The sequence below is a fragment of the Falco punctatus genome (assembly GCF_963210335.1).
Source record: "Falco punctatus genome assembly, chromosome: 2".
NCBI classification, from domain to species: Eukaryota; Metazoa; Chordata; class Aves; order Falconiformes; family Falconidae; genus Falco; species Falco punctatus.
In genome coordinates this window covers 73,782,160-73,796,727 of record NC_137581.1, presented here as the reverse complement: position 1 = coordinate 73,796,727, position 14,568 = coordinate 73,782,160, and the positions used below count along the sequence as shown (strand labels likewise).

The 14,568-nt window shown below is 40.2% G+C and overlaps 1 protein-coding gene across 1 annotated transcript in view; it reads left to right on the top strand.

Annotated features, from left to right (window-relative positions):
- The window catches only part of CRLF2 (cytokine receptor like factor 2), a 95,425-nt gene extending 80,857 nt beyond the window's left edge, over nucleotides 1-14,568 (top strand). Inside the window, exon 8 of the mRNA XM_080375353.1 lies at nucleotides 1-14,568. This exon is cut by the window's left edge and continues 51,007 nt beyond it. The gene's annotated coding sequence lies outside the window, so the exon portion shown is untranslated.

Here is a 14,568-nt window from a genome sequence, read left to right as displayed (position 1 = left end):
TTAGTAGAAACCTTGCAAAAGAAACAATATGCTCCTTCCAAAGCATTTATAAATATTGAATTAACCTCTTCCAAGCTTTTCAGCCCTGCTACAATACTCAGCTGGGCAGCCATGATAACATCTCTTTGGCATCTGAAAGATAAGCACCTCTCCCTCCTCAGCAATTCCTTGCCAACTCAACATGATACTTCAGCATCTTTCAACACCACAGTCTTGTCCTCATCTCTCCCTTTTGCATGTGGCACATAGCCTGGAGAGGGCCTGCTGAGAAGTCATGAGATCCTCATAGTCTCAATAGCCCAGGACTTGACCTCTCTCAGGAACCCTGCTGCTTTCAAATCTTCTGCAAGATGAGCGTGGAGAAAAGAGATACACTCTAGCTCAGAGAAAGTCTGGGAGTAGCACTTTTTCCTATCATTGTTAAGCCTCCACTTCACAACAAATAGCATTAGATAAAGTATTGTTTTCTGTTATTGCACTGGAGTACTGGTCCAATGGCTTTTTGTTGGAGGGGATGATCAACTTTCCTGATTTTAATGGCAGTTTAAAGAAGCTCTGAATCCTAAAAAGAAGGCCCAAAAACCATTGACAAGGTTCTCTTTAAAGGCTTTGGATTTTGGTTTTGGCTTTTCTTCTTCTTCTTTTTGTAATTTAAACAACAAAGGCAGAGGCTGAGATGCTGGATTCTGAGATGCTCTCAAATGCTATCTTTTCATTAAAATGAGATAAAAAGCAAAAAGTTGTCAGCGAATGACATAAGGAAAAGAGTAGCTCTTAGACAAGAAAATTTTTAAAACCAACTCATGGGACTCTGAAAGCTTCTGTCTATTACTTTTTTTTTTCTGTTTTACAATTTATACATTCTTTATTTTAATTTTATTGATCTTTGCTTTACCAGGACATTCAGTAGACTAGCTGTGCTCAAAACCTCATCACATCAATAGGAAGTCAGTACGTGAAATATGAATACATTATTTTTCTATATTGTAGTAACAAGCTAATGTCCTGTAGTACACACTGACTTGTCTTTTTTACATTAACATTATCCACACACACTTTACTTGGGGTCTTGGTCGTTCTTCTGCTGAGATTAATTCACCGATATTATGTTTCATGACACCAAAATAATACAATGTACAGCTTGCTTGCTTAGGGAAGACATGAGTATGAATTGCCTTTGCATTGCATGTCTGCTCCAGTTCCCACTGGCTGCACTGAAGCGCTGGACAAAAGTGCTATATGGCACTTTTCTGGTCACTGTTGAGGACAAGAAAAACATTGTGTCTCTTTTTCACCTTGCATGCTTGTGGGTTTTTTTCCCTGGTAAAACAAAACAAAAACTGAACAAAACCTCACCAAGGCTCAGGAGAAGTTCATGTGCAGCTGGGTGTCATGCTAACCTAAAATTGTGGATGGTTCAGAGTATGTTTCATGGACCAGTAGTTGAGAGGCATTATAGGTGCATGCTTCAGGCATAACCTCTGAGACTTCATCTGATGTCTTATTATACTGAACACAGTGGTGTACGTACACTCAGGCAAGCTGGCACTGTAAGATGCTAATAGGGCAACCATATGCTGCCACGCTGTGCTATTCTAGATAAATATTCCCTGAGCTGTTCCAGTATGATAGTATCCAGTTTTGACTCACAACTGAAAGGGAATTATTTTTAAATCCACCTATACTTTGCAGTGAATAATGTCATCTAGAGTCAAGTTTGGTCCTGCTATATCTGGTAAAATGGAAACACAAGAAATCAAACTAAGTAGTAACTACCAGGAAAGGAATTATTAGCGCTACTTGCAGTCCAAAGCAGAAGTCTGCTAATCATCTTGGGTTAGGTAGGTCCTCCAATTGCCTTCTGTAGCTGTTGTTTGGGAGTTGCTCAGGAAATGTTCTTTAGTACAAGGTAAATTATGCCAACAGCTTGAGATAGCGGAAGATTGCATTTTGGTGCTATGAAATGTTACAGGCACCATCTAATTTATTAGACCATGCACTCTGCTTTCCTCCTTGCTTTTCCAACAGGAATAGTCTTCCCTCCCAGTGCCAGGAGTGTTGGGCTGCTGTTTCCTGAAGCCCTAGCCTCTCTAATAGGTAAAAATGCAAAATACCAGCCAACAAAACTGATCTTACTGTAGTAGAATGAGACTTTGTTGCATTGTCTACCACAGGGATGGTTAAGCTGTGATCTTGCATCACATGCCACCCTTGGGAAGTTACAGCAGGATGACCCAGCTAAAGAGTTACATCATATGATGGGCATCAGAGCATTCTAGTTTAAGATGAATACCTAAAAGAAGGAGAGAAAGAGAGAGAGAGAGAGAGAGAGAGAGAGAGAGAGTGTGTGTGTGTGTGTATCTTTGTGTGTGTGTGTGTGTGTGTATCTTTTCTTCACTATTCCTTACAAATACTAACTTATACCGAATATCCACAAAACAAGAGAAATAAACAGTGGCTTGCCAAAACCATTATGACTTTCTAATTTCATATCTTTCATCCAGATCTTTGATGGGATTTCTCTTCCTGAGTCATATCAGCAAAATGAAGCATTGTATATTATAATTATAATGCTGCTCTTTTTTTTTTTTTTAATACATATATATGAGTATACTTTACTACCACATTTATTTCTACTGCAGTACTGAGAAGTTCCAGTTGGGAGTTGGATACCAATGTGCTAAACCTACAGAAATACATAGGAAGAGACAGCTTCACCTGAAGAACCAACAGTTTTGGGCAAAACTAACCATGGACAGGAAAAATAGACCCGGAAAATTGTCTAAGGACGAGTAACAAGGTGAAAATCAGAACCAGTCTGCAAGATGCCACTTGTTGATGGTACCTCTCAGAAACAGTGGCTGCCAATTCAGACATGCTAGTTATGGCTGTGCAACCTGCAGACTGCTGCCTCATAAAAGTTTTGCTAAAAAATTGCCCACAGACACTGCATGAAGTGCTCTGAATGGATCTGATGCTTACTGGAGAAAGTGCACCTTCTACTTCATTTACCTCCAAGCCGAGAAAGAAGAATGTAATTGAACATGCTTCCCTCTTTAGTGCAATTTGTTCATGAACATTGCTACACTGAGAGCAAACGGGCATAAAAAGCACTCCTTCCTCAACCAGGGAAAGAATGTGTGCACATTCTTACACAGCCTGTGTACAGGAAATCATTCACAAACCTTCAAAGGCATTGATGGGGGAAGGGAGGAGGCTGGAATGGCATTCCTTGGGTAAGAGCACATGAAAGTCTGGTCAGATTAGTGTAATATATTACACAAATGTGACACAAAAATGTTCATGGATTACACTTCCTTCGCTGTATCATATTAGCACCTCATCATCCCAGCCTACCACAAACAGATGCTAACAAGATATGAGAAAAGAGCTAGAATATGCTGAGGTTTCTGTCTCACATTAGTATTGTGTGCAATATACTGTGATTCCGCTTGCCAGCATGTGATGCACAAATTACTAATACATAATTTATGAAAAAAAACCAAAACCAAACAAGACATTACTATGAAAAGTGTGTTTACAATGTGCTGCAAAATGAAGTCGTGTGCTCTGTGGGGAAAGTCTCTCCCACCTCCTGCAAGGTCACCGAGATACAGAGGAGCATGTTAAAGTCCCTAACTGGTACTCACTAGAAATGCACTGTTCCCTTTCAGTGAGTTTCTTAAAATGCTTTTGAGAAAATCCTAAAGCATTGATTTTCTCAATTGTATTATTTTAGCAGGGTTCATCTGGTTTATATTTAACTGGATCTTTTCTTTGCAAGTAAAGTTGGCCTTGGTGTTGAATCCAAGGGTAGAGAAAGGCATCAGTCATGTGCCAGTCCAAGCTCCAGCGAAGCCTCTGGGACATCTCAACTCAATTGACTTTCTTTCTCACATTCAGTCCTATGATTCATTAAATATGATGATATTACACATACACAGCAGCCTTATTATACTGGCTAATTACCTTTTAAAGGGCCTGAAGACTATGCAGATGCAAATGCTTGCATTTGCACACTAAACCCCACTTTTGCCCCACAAAGCCTCACTTGCCATGCAAAGACAAAATCAGGGGAATAATGCATGTGCATATTTGAAGATGCGATTTTTTTCATGAGCAACAGATGAAATTCACAGCTGCTGAAAAAACAGCCTTCCATTTTGCCAGCTTAAATACTTTACTGCACATGAATATGTGGGAAATTAATATTATTAGTATTATTGTTATTTTTGTTGTTATTGTTATCATAATAAAAATAATTTTTTAAATTATAACAATAATACTAAAAAGGAGTGAAATGCATCTTATATAAACTGGGTTAAGCTCTGCACATTACAAGTTTATTTTTGTTTTGTTTTGATATATTTACATGGGTGAAATAAATATTACAGATAAAATCTCTTTGGCTTTCTCTCTCAAAACAGTAATTATGCCAGGCCTTCAGTGCAGTAAGGTTATGATTATACAACCCTGTTTCTGGTTTCCTCTAGACGTATGTGCAATATATACATTGCACATAAATTGGCTCAAGCTAATTATTTTTAAATAACATGTATGCTTTTAAAAATAGCAAGCAAAAATGGAACTGCCTAAATCTATTGTGGGTCATGTTTTGTTTTTCCCCAGGCATTAAAAACCTGTGTCTGATCTTTTCTTGAAAACATTTTTGAAGGGGGGCAGGGTAGGGGGAAGATTTCCTCCCAGGTTGAAAACCAGATATACTTTGCCCTGTTCTGTGTCCATCACAGCCACTCTGCTCCAGTCTGAACAGAATCTCATCTGTTAGAACTCAAATATGAAGAAGTAGGATTTTTTTCCCCCACATGATTATAAATAGGGAGTTATAAGGGATGTTTGGACACAAACCTGTTTTTATTACTATGGAAAAACTTGCCTGTCAAACAGCTGAAATATAAATTTTCAAAAATTTGTTATATGTCCTGTAAACCATAACACATTATTTCATAATGCATAACAAAGATCTTGTGAGAGGAAAGCTGGAGCTGCTTGCAGCACCACAGTGAGTGAGCATGATGATGGCATTTCAGGTCCTGATAGGTACTTTCTTCAGGGGCCTTTAAGGTGTTGGCAACAGCAAAGTCACTACAAGCATGTGGAAGTGCTGGGAAAGGTGTAAAGAAAGCACTGATGTCTCAGCACTGCTGTCCTCTATCCACAAGAGTCTGATGCTCCTCAGTGTTTCAAGGAGAGGCTGGACTCCTTCCATTACTTCTGTAACACCATTACTGAGGTGCATCTGCTTTTTCCTCAGCTAATTTCACTGTTTATAGCATCCTGTAGCAATGACAGAAGCTCAAAGAGCACAGTTTGGCAAAAGACAAAAACACGGAATTACTGAGAACTGATGAGCCCCATGTGATAAAGTTTATGCATCTAACCACTAAAGCTGAGTATCTTCTCCATGATCATAGAGCAGGAGAGTGGCAGGTGGTGGCCATGGAGGAGAAGAAGCCAGAAATACTGATTTTCAGTTCTCTGCTCAACCCCAGGGGTCCAAATGCTTTACGCACTCTTTTTTTGTAACTGGTTCCTATTTCACATTTAACATATTTTTTTAAATAAAGAGAGGAAAAAAATGGTACATTTATGGTATTTAATTGAATGACATGAACATTAAAAAATGAAGCTGTTCATCACCATGACTCAGACTCCATTCTCTCTGTCACCCAAAAAAGGTGGTGAGCAAGGAGTCCAAGGCACACTGCCATGTGTGCTCACTCTCAAAGGCTTTCCTATGGAGAGCTGCATGGGATTAGTCTGAGTTTTACTCACATGTTATTTGTTTATTTGACTATCCTTGGTTGACATTGTGTCAGCTGGTTAATGAATGAATCTGGTTTTATGGCTTTTGCACATGTGCCTAGAGGTCACTCTAGGCATATTTTCACAAATTAGAAAAATAAATTAATTAATTAAACTTATTTTCTACTGGGAACCTGTGCACCTGAAATAACAAGTATTTTCTCCAATATATTTAGTTGTGCTCTGCCAGCAGGCATTTCTTCCCCACTTCTTGGCTGAAAAACTGTACTAGCCAGTAAGATGCAATCAGGCGTTTTTGAGTAATAAGAACTTTATAAGCTTGTATATACACAGCTAGCCACAAGTTACCAGCTACTTCCAAACAACACATTTTAATTCTCTATCTATATTAGGCTTCTTTTTCTCCTTCTTTTATGCATACATTTTGCAAGTAACATTTATCTGCCTGTATTCAGGCCACCTGTGCAGGTGCAGAAGAAAGATGCTTATCTCCCATGCAGAGTTTCTCCTGCTATGCTGCCTTCTCACTTGAGGCCCATCGATAAGGCCAGGCAGTTGGGCAACGGTGGCCATTGGTGAAAGCTTTGGAGATTTTATTGTCTGGGGAGAGGGAGATGGATTAAATCCCCATCTCCTAGGTCTATTTTATTTCAGAAAAATCCCCACTCTTAGTTAACCTGCTTATGGAGAGAAATGTAAAAATAAATAAATAAAAATTAACACATATTTAGTACAAATCAGAAACCTTTTTTATTTCCTCAAATTTTCTAAGACTCTCCTCTTGGACTTTGCTTTTTTTGGCTGCATCATTCTCAAAGAACCATGCCCAAGATGATAATGCAGCAAAACCCTTTCTCATAAAATAAGATAACACCTCCTTTGACTTACATATGAAATTCACGTCAGACTTAAATTCAACACCCCACCTCCCCAACTCTCCTCCAGCACAGCTTTGTATTGATTTTATGTAACTCTCTGGTCACTTTTTACAGAAATCTGTATATGTAATCTGCTTACTGTATAATAAAGCCAATTTTATGTCCTGTTTTCTAGATAATATCTAAAGGGATACAGTTATTTGTAAAACTGAGGTGTTTGTATATACTGTGAATATACTCAGCTACAACCTGAGTGCAAGAACACAGCGAGAAACTGCCTCCTTGCTCCCTTTTTTTTTTTTCTTTACCATTCTAATTTGACTTTTGCATTCTTCTTAGGAGATTTAAAATCACAATGCTTTCTCCAAACATGTAGATCAGTCTGGGAGGGAAGAGGATCCATAGCACGTTCCTGAAATGAACAGTCATCCAGGATGAAACAGGAATCCCAGTACTGAAAATTAAATCAAGGATGCGTGATTTGGAAAAGTGCATTGTTCTAAACACCAGTTCTGCTTGTTAAAAAAATTCAAAATATACCTTTGAAAACATTCAGCTGTTCTGTAACCTTATATAATCTGATAGTGCTGTATAAAGCAATTCATGAAAAAGAAAAGTAGCACGCAAACTTAAAAGCTAAAATAGTAATCTTTCTTATAAATGGAGACAAGGTAACTAAATGACTTTTTTGCCTGCTTTTCACATTTTCTGGAAACATTTATTATGATTTTTAGCACTATATTTATTTAGCCTCTCTCTGAATAATTGTTCAACAAGGAGATATTTTATGAAGCTATAGATTAAATCCAGATGAAAAATTGCATTTCCTTAAAGTTACTGATTGTTTTGTAAAATTATCTTAAAAGTGTACTTCTGTGTGATTTTTCTTGCTTCCTTCCTTTCTTTCAAAATACTTTTAAAGATCTGTAAGTATATTTGTTACTATCAAGGGACTTTTATGATTAATGCACATTATTCATATTCCCTAAACACCGATTTGACTAATATGCTCTATACTTGCTGCCATCACACTTAGAAATGTACATTAACTGAATGCAATTTAAAAGAAAAATATTCATAATCTTTTCAATAAAAGAGTGAATAATTGGCAATAACTTCAGTATTTGGTGCACTTCACCTCTTTTTCTGTACGCAGAGTTTCTATAGTTTATGATTTTGGCAGTTCCTTTAAGTAATTTTCATAAATTTTGTTCGATCCATGACAAAGTATTATTCATTTGCACTGTGGCATAACTGAACAATGTCATTAGTGATTATTGGTCTGTTACGTGACACTACTTTTGTCCTGTCACTACATAACTCTTGAGCTCACAGAAAAGAAATTAATTTTCCATTGTATTGAAACACGCTAGCTTCTTTTTTTTTTCTTTTGATGAGCAAACTAGATTGTACAAATGTTCATGTAAAGCCAAGGCAATAGGGGGATAAAAGCAGATGAAGACAATTCATTTGAAAATCAAAGCAACGCTCACAGAAATATGTTGGCTGGATTCACCCAGCTCTATTTCAGAGTTGTTTAAACACCGTATAGAGCAGAAGAGGAAGGGGAGTAATGGTTTCTCCTGGAATCAGTTCAATCAATTAATCTGTCTCTTTTTTTTCCCTGGCTCATTTAATTACCACTGCGAAAAAGCAGGGGGAATTAAGTCACAAAATAACCATTCAAATAACATGATGGATCTAATTGAAGCCTTTGTAAGTGATCAGATCCTGGGGTAAGGCTGAAACTGCCTCATCCCACCCAGTTGTGTGCTGGCAGGGTGCGCTGCACTGGCTGCTGACTTTGGATGAGAGTTTCTGCACAAAGATCAAATTTTTTTGCTTACATGGCTAAAAACAGCCCTCTCATGCAGCCAGTGAAACTTGGCAGTGGTGGAAAGGAAGGGGCACTGCCACGCAGTGGGGTGGCCACGGCCCAGGCAGCCTCTGGCACTGCTGCGCTCCTCTGGGTTGACTCTCTCTGGGCAGGGGAAGAAAATGTGGGCCCACTCACATGCAGGCGGTGCTTCCCCACGGAAAACACATGCCTTTCCCCCATTTTTAATTCCCTGTTTTTGCTGCTGTGCACTCCCTGTCCTGCCCGGAGGCAGGCCGTGGGTCCCTGCCTCTGCAGCAGGCAGGAGGCACTCTCCTCGCCACAGCATGCCTGGGCCAGCCTCCCCCCGGCCCGGCTGGGCTTTGGACCAGAACCTCTGCCCTCCCCAGGTCCATCGTCACCCTCCTCCCAGCCACTCTGGCTGGGGCAGGGGCAAGGGAACAAGAGGTGCCATGAGTGGGCACAGGCCCATTGCAGGCAGCAGGGCAGAGTGGGCCGCACCACCCCAGTGTGCAGCTCTCCTGACATCATCTTTCTTGCCTTTGACCATGGGTGGCAACCCACCTTGCCTTTGTGCGTGCCCGTCCCCCCCGCGGGATGGGACTCAAGGGTGTTAGTAAGCTCATGAGGCCCAACACAGCGCCGGCCTCCGGAGCTCACTTGTGAGGCTGGGGGTGAAACTCCCACCCCCAGGCAGCAGGGCTGTACTGCGGCAGGGTCTGCCAGGGACAACACCGGGCAAGGCTGAGGCAACACGAGGAGCGATGGTGGGGGCAGAGGAGCCTGATGCGCTTTTCTCCCCCTCCCTCGCTGAAGCAGCGCAGCTGCAAGCCACACCATTGATTTCCTTCCCGGCTGCTGCCCCGTGGAAGAACTTCGCCATTAATTAGTCTTGTCCATTCTCCTCTGCCCTTGTGTTTTGAGGCAAAGAAAATGTAGGCGAAGCGCGTAAAGCCCCCGGGCGCTCCGCAGGCCGGGCGGCGGGCGCGGCGGGGCTCTCGCCGGCGGTTCCCCCGGTAGAGGGCATCCCGCCCACGCCGATCCGGCCCGGCCGGGGCCCGGTGCGCGCCGCCGCCGGCGGTACCGGAGCGCTCGTACGGCCGCCCGAGCCCCGCTCTGCGAGGGTGGACAAGGGTTTATATTTTGTATTAATATCAAAAGACGTCTAGTCAGAGGTCCTTTGTTGTTCTTGGGGTTTTTTTTCAACCGTAGGTACCAAACCCCACCCCCAATCCCCCACCCCCAGGTAATCAATTTCCTGAAATTCTTCAAGACTTCATAAGCCGTAACAATGAAAATCATAACCAGCAAGTCTTTTAATTTCCTTATTGTGTTATTTAAGCAATAAAACATGACAAGGTTTGTGTTATGCTGGGATATCGCCGTGCCTCGGGTGAGTTGTGTTAGGCAGGAGGCCGAAAATCAAGAGCCGGCCGAAGCCACCTGGAAAGAGGGGCTGCCCTCGGACACCGCGTGTTTCACCATTGTCCAGGGGACCTGTATGAGCAGGCTTAGGACTAAAAGAAAGAATTAAGGAGGAAACAGAACGAGACAAATAATTGTCTTTTCATTACACCATAAACAATAAAAGCACATCTCTTTGTTAACCTTCATTTAATTTCCCCCCTCTACCAGCTTCCAAATGAAAAATAAGCAATGTAAATTAAGTAATATTAATTAATTCTCTAATATCCTAATTTTACAACTTTTTTAATATCCTACAATTTCATAAAACCTCCCTAGATTTCTAAACCAAACATATGTAAAAAAAGACCTAATATGGTTTAAATCTTAGGTTTCAACTTCATCACTAAAATTCTGGGGTTTTTTTATGTTTTTCACTAAAAAAAAAAAAAAAAAGCGGTTTTCACAAATGAAACTTTCCTCTTGTCTTTGCTACAGAATATTTTACTTAGGAAAAGGATGTTGTTTCATGTTTCTTCTATCAGCCATTTCATTATATTTCTTATTGTCTGCTTTCTATCTTTTATCACCTGATGGTTAGCAATGTGTATCCCATATTTGTCTCTGAAACATTCCTTCTGGTTAAATTGCTACAGCAACAGTAAAATCAGTGAAATGTCCTGAAAGAGAAACCAGAGGAGTTGTTCCTCTGCATCAGTTTGCATCAGCAGAGGTGTGAGGAGTTTCCCTGTGCTGCGAGCACATTCTAGGGGAGGAATCCTCTTTTTAGACAGAATTCGCTTTTAAAGCCCAACTTTGAAGGTGGCAGCACATCGCGCAAGTTACACAAGGCACTATTACACCAGGGCAAGAGAATCCTTGACTCCTTGTTTGCAAAACACCCAGTTGAATTGTATTTTGCAAAGCCATGCCTTAAACCAAGTCTCTCAGCCTCAAGCCATAACAGACATAGCTCACAGAAAGTTACACATGTGTGGAAGTGTCTGCAAAACAAGGTGCTTGACTTTTGCAATTTTTTCCAACTATTCAGTTTAAACTCAAGTGCTTTAGGAAAACAGAAGTTAGGAGTCTGGCACTTAGTACCGAAAATACTCATTGATTTCAGTGAGCTGGATATGCAAAAATACTCAAAATGAAGCCCACTAGAAAAAGCCAGACACAGATGCAAAGTATGGAGGGAAAAGGGCAGACTGGAAAAGGAGCCCTACAGAGAGAAAAGAGGGCAAAGGGGGGCAAAGGGAGAGAAACATACATAGGGAGAAGAATGCAACAGCAAAAAGAGGTGGGGGGGGGGGCAAAACCAGTCCAACAAGATGATGTATGAGATAAAAGCTAAGAGTGTTATTAAATATATAAATATAGCTGGTCTTTTTTTTCCTAGAAATGTAAGAGAAGGGTTGGATAAAGTCAGAAAGAAGAAGCCTTGCTGGAAAAGTTTGATTACATATCACATTTCAATGAAGTATATTAAAAAAAAAAGTCAACACAAAACCAAGAAGCCACAGTGATATTGAGCAAATTACAGACACCCAAAGCTGAAGGCTTGGTCTGTTTCATGGGCATTACCTTGCTGTTTCAGTGAAAACACACTGATCATCCACATAATCAAATGGAGCAGAAAAACAAGTAATTTGGTCTCATAAGACAGGATCAGGATGAGGTCCGTGTCCCTTACCACAGCTGGAGCTCTTAGGGCCACTTGACATCAACTTGTGAGAGTGTTTGGATGCTATTTGTGGAGAAATCCAATAATTTTAGATAATTTATCTCAGCATGCAGGAATAAGGAATTGCTTCTGTTGTGCTGGAATCAAAATAACATGGAGAACTGTACTGGAGGCTCTCCTGACAGCTATTTATGTTAGTCAAAGACAAAGTACACTATGTACTTTTAATTATAACTGTGCCATTCTTACTGTGATAGATGAAGTTGTGTCAGCACTTCCATTACAAAACCCTATTTTTAGGGGTTTGTAACTCAGCTGTTAAATTTCGCTTTAGGCTGAAACTTGGCATGCAAAGCCTCAGCCTGCAAGCCCTTTTTTTTTTTTTTTTTTTTTTTAAATAAATAAAAAACCCCACCAACTTTTGGTCACTTTTGATTTTATAGGAAAGCATATTTTAACACTCAGTCATTTCTAACTCTGAAAAAGTTTCATTATTTGAATTTTACAGGCTTGTCCGTTATATGTCATGCTGCATTTTTAAAAATAGCATTGCTTTTATTCATGTTGGCAAATTGGCTACTGTCCATGAGCAGTAACTATTTTTAATCACGTTTTTTAAGCATATATCCATATTTATATTGTTATGATCCGTGCCCCGGACTCTGTAAGGAATAGTAAATGACAGGCCATGCAGTCTTGAGTGCAGAGAAAGAACCACAACAGCTGTTAGTTTGCAAAAACCACACAACTTGGAGTGTAGTCTTCAACTCATTAGCGTAATTAATTTTTAATAATTACAGCATTCATTTGTTGCCTGAAAAATAGAGCCTAGGGCCTTCTCCCATCAGTCCTTAGTTAAACAGAACTCACTTTGCCTAAGTTTTACCCTATCAGTGGAAAAGGGCTCATGTCCTTCACTATGACTTGTGAGCAAAATTGTGCTTTCTTGTTGTTTGTGTGGTTATGCCTCAGGACCTACACAAATGACCCATAGGGAAAAGAGGTTCAGGCAAGTGTGGGATCCCTCCCTGGGTCCTACTTTCGTACTTGTTTTACAACATACACCAACAGGGAGATACTTGTGGTATCTCAAAATGGCCCATAGAGGGAGATTCTATGATTCTGTGATTCTATGTTTCTATGACTCTTCCAGCCTCAATCCACTAAGTGAACTATAAATCACATTCTTTCACAAGATTATTCTGCTTCAAAAACACCGTAGATGATCAAGGAAGTAAGATTTTAAAATAGATTATATGGCTTATCTTTGGTGGTGTCTCTGTGTACTTTTAAAACAAAATCTGAAGGATGTATTCTGATCTGTAAACCACAAGTTACTTGCTAGCAGATTTATACTGCTTTACCTCAAGACCATTGATAAAATTGAGCTCTGGGTGACATTCTAGGCTACAATCATGATGCATCTTTAGAAAGCAGCATGTCAGTATAGAATTTGGCCTGCTCTGCTAAGTAAAAATGAATAAACTTTTAAAAACCACCTGATCTAAGTTCGTATCTGGTCAACAGCACTGATTCCATTCATTTCCTGCCCTTGCCTCTCTTTTTGTAATTTGGTTGAATGGTTATTACCTTTAGCTCAAGAGAGGCAGTGGAAAAAAAAATGAAATGAAGACCCACCAAATCACAATATGTGTATGGGCTTGTAAACATGATCATCTTGATCTTTGAGTGGCTATCGAGCTAGAGCTCATGCAGACTTCAGAGGAGTTCTAACTTTGTTTTAAAAGTTCTAACTTTTGTTTTAGAGGCTGCCTGAGAATCCAGTCCTTTGAGCGCTGAACTGCAACAATCTTTTTCCACTGAAAGCTGATACATCCCTGCTCTGACTGACCACTTTTGCTTTTACTCATTACAGCAGTAGGACTTAACCTGTGCGATTTGTGGCTTGCAGTTTTGACATTGCTTTAAAAAGCATTTTGAACCGATCCTTTTACATTCCAGCAAAGCAATTATGGCGTGTGCTCGGTACCATTCAAAGAGGATGACATAACCCTCTTGACAAAGGGCATGCCCATTCCCCCACTTTTTCACCAGCTGGCAAACATGGATCTGCAAGAATCCAGGGGAGTACAAACATTTCTTCTTTTTAACATGGCTGTAATACATACTAGAGAAGGGAACAAAAGTAAACTCACAAGAGCCTCTAGTACTGACAGCCTAAACTAGAACCTCCTTGGATACCACAATGGGCGGGCAAGAACAGGTGACCAGGTAATTAGTCCTAGCACCCACAGCCAGCATACTGGCACAGAGCATTATACCCCTCTTCTAAATAATATTACCACTGTCACCAAAAGGAAAATCAAAATGGAGCCAGGTTTTATTACTGAGAAGGCGCTCTCCCTCTCCACTGCAGACAGGAAGGGGAGGAGTCTGGTTATTGTTGCAGATTTTTTCCCCCTCTTTCTCCAGGTCTTTAATCCCAGACTTGGCTTGTTGCGCTTCAAATTGAAATATCCTGAACAGATGTAAAAACACATGTGAGCCACTGCTCACAAGCTGTGCAAAGCTTTGTTTCATCTGCTGATGATGTGAGCCTAAAGGAGATCTTTTTAAAATTTCATCACTATTCAAAAGGATAATTAATACGTACCCCCAGGCTTTGATTATGCTATACCCAGTGTGTACTGCTGGTACAAAAATAATGAGCCTCTCATCAGGCTGAATGAATACTTGCAGCAAACATTCAGTTTCCATAAGAAATTTAAGATTCAGCGGCGGTACCATGTAGGTGGCTTAATCTAATTTTAATTTGTAACACAATACAATAGATAAGATCATTTGTTTGTAACCAGCACAGGCATTTTGTTTACATGAAACCCCAGTCAGCATTCAGCAGATGGTCTTTTTAAAGGCTTAATTGAAGTTTTCTAATCTAACCTTTCTTCCCTCCATTACGAAGGGGAAAATAAGGTAAAAAAAAAAAAAAAAGGAAAAGAAAAAAAAAAAGAGAA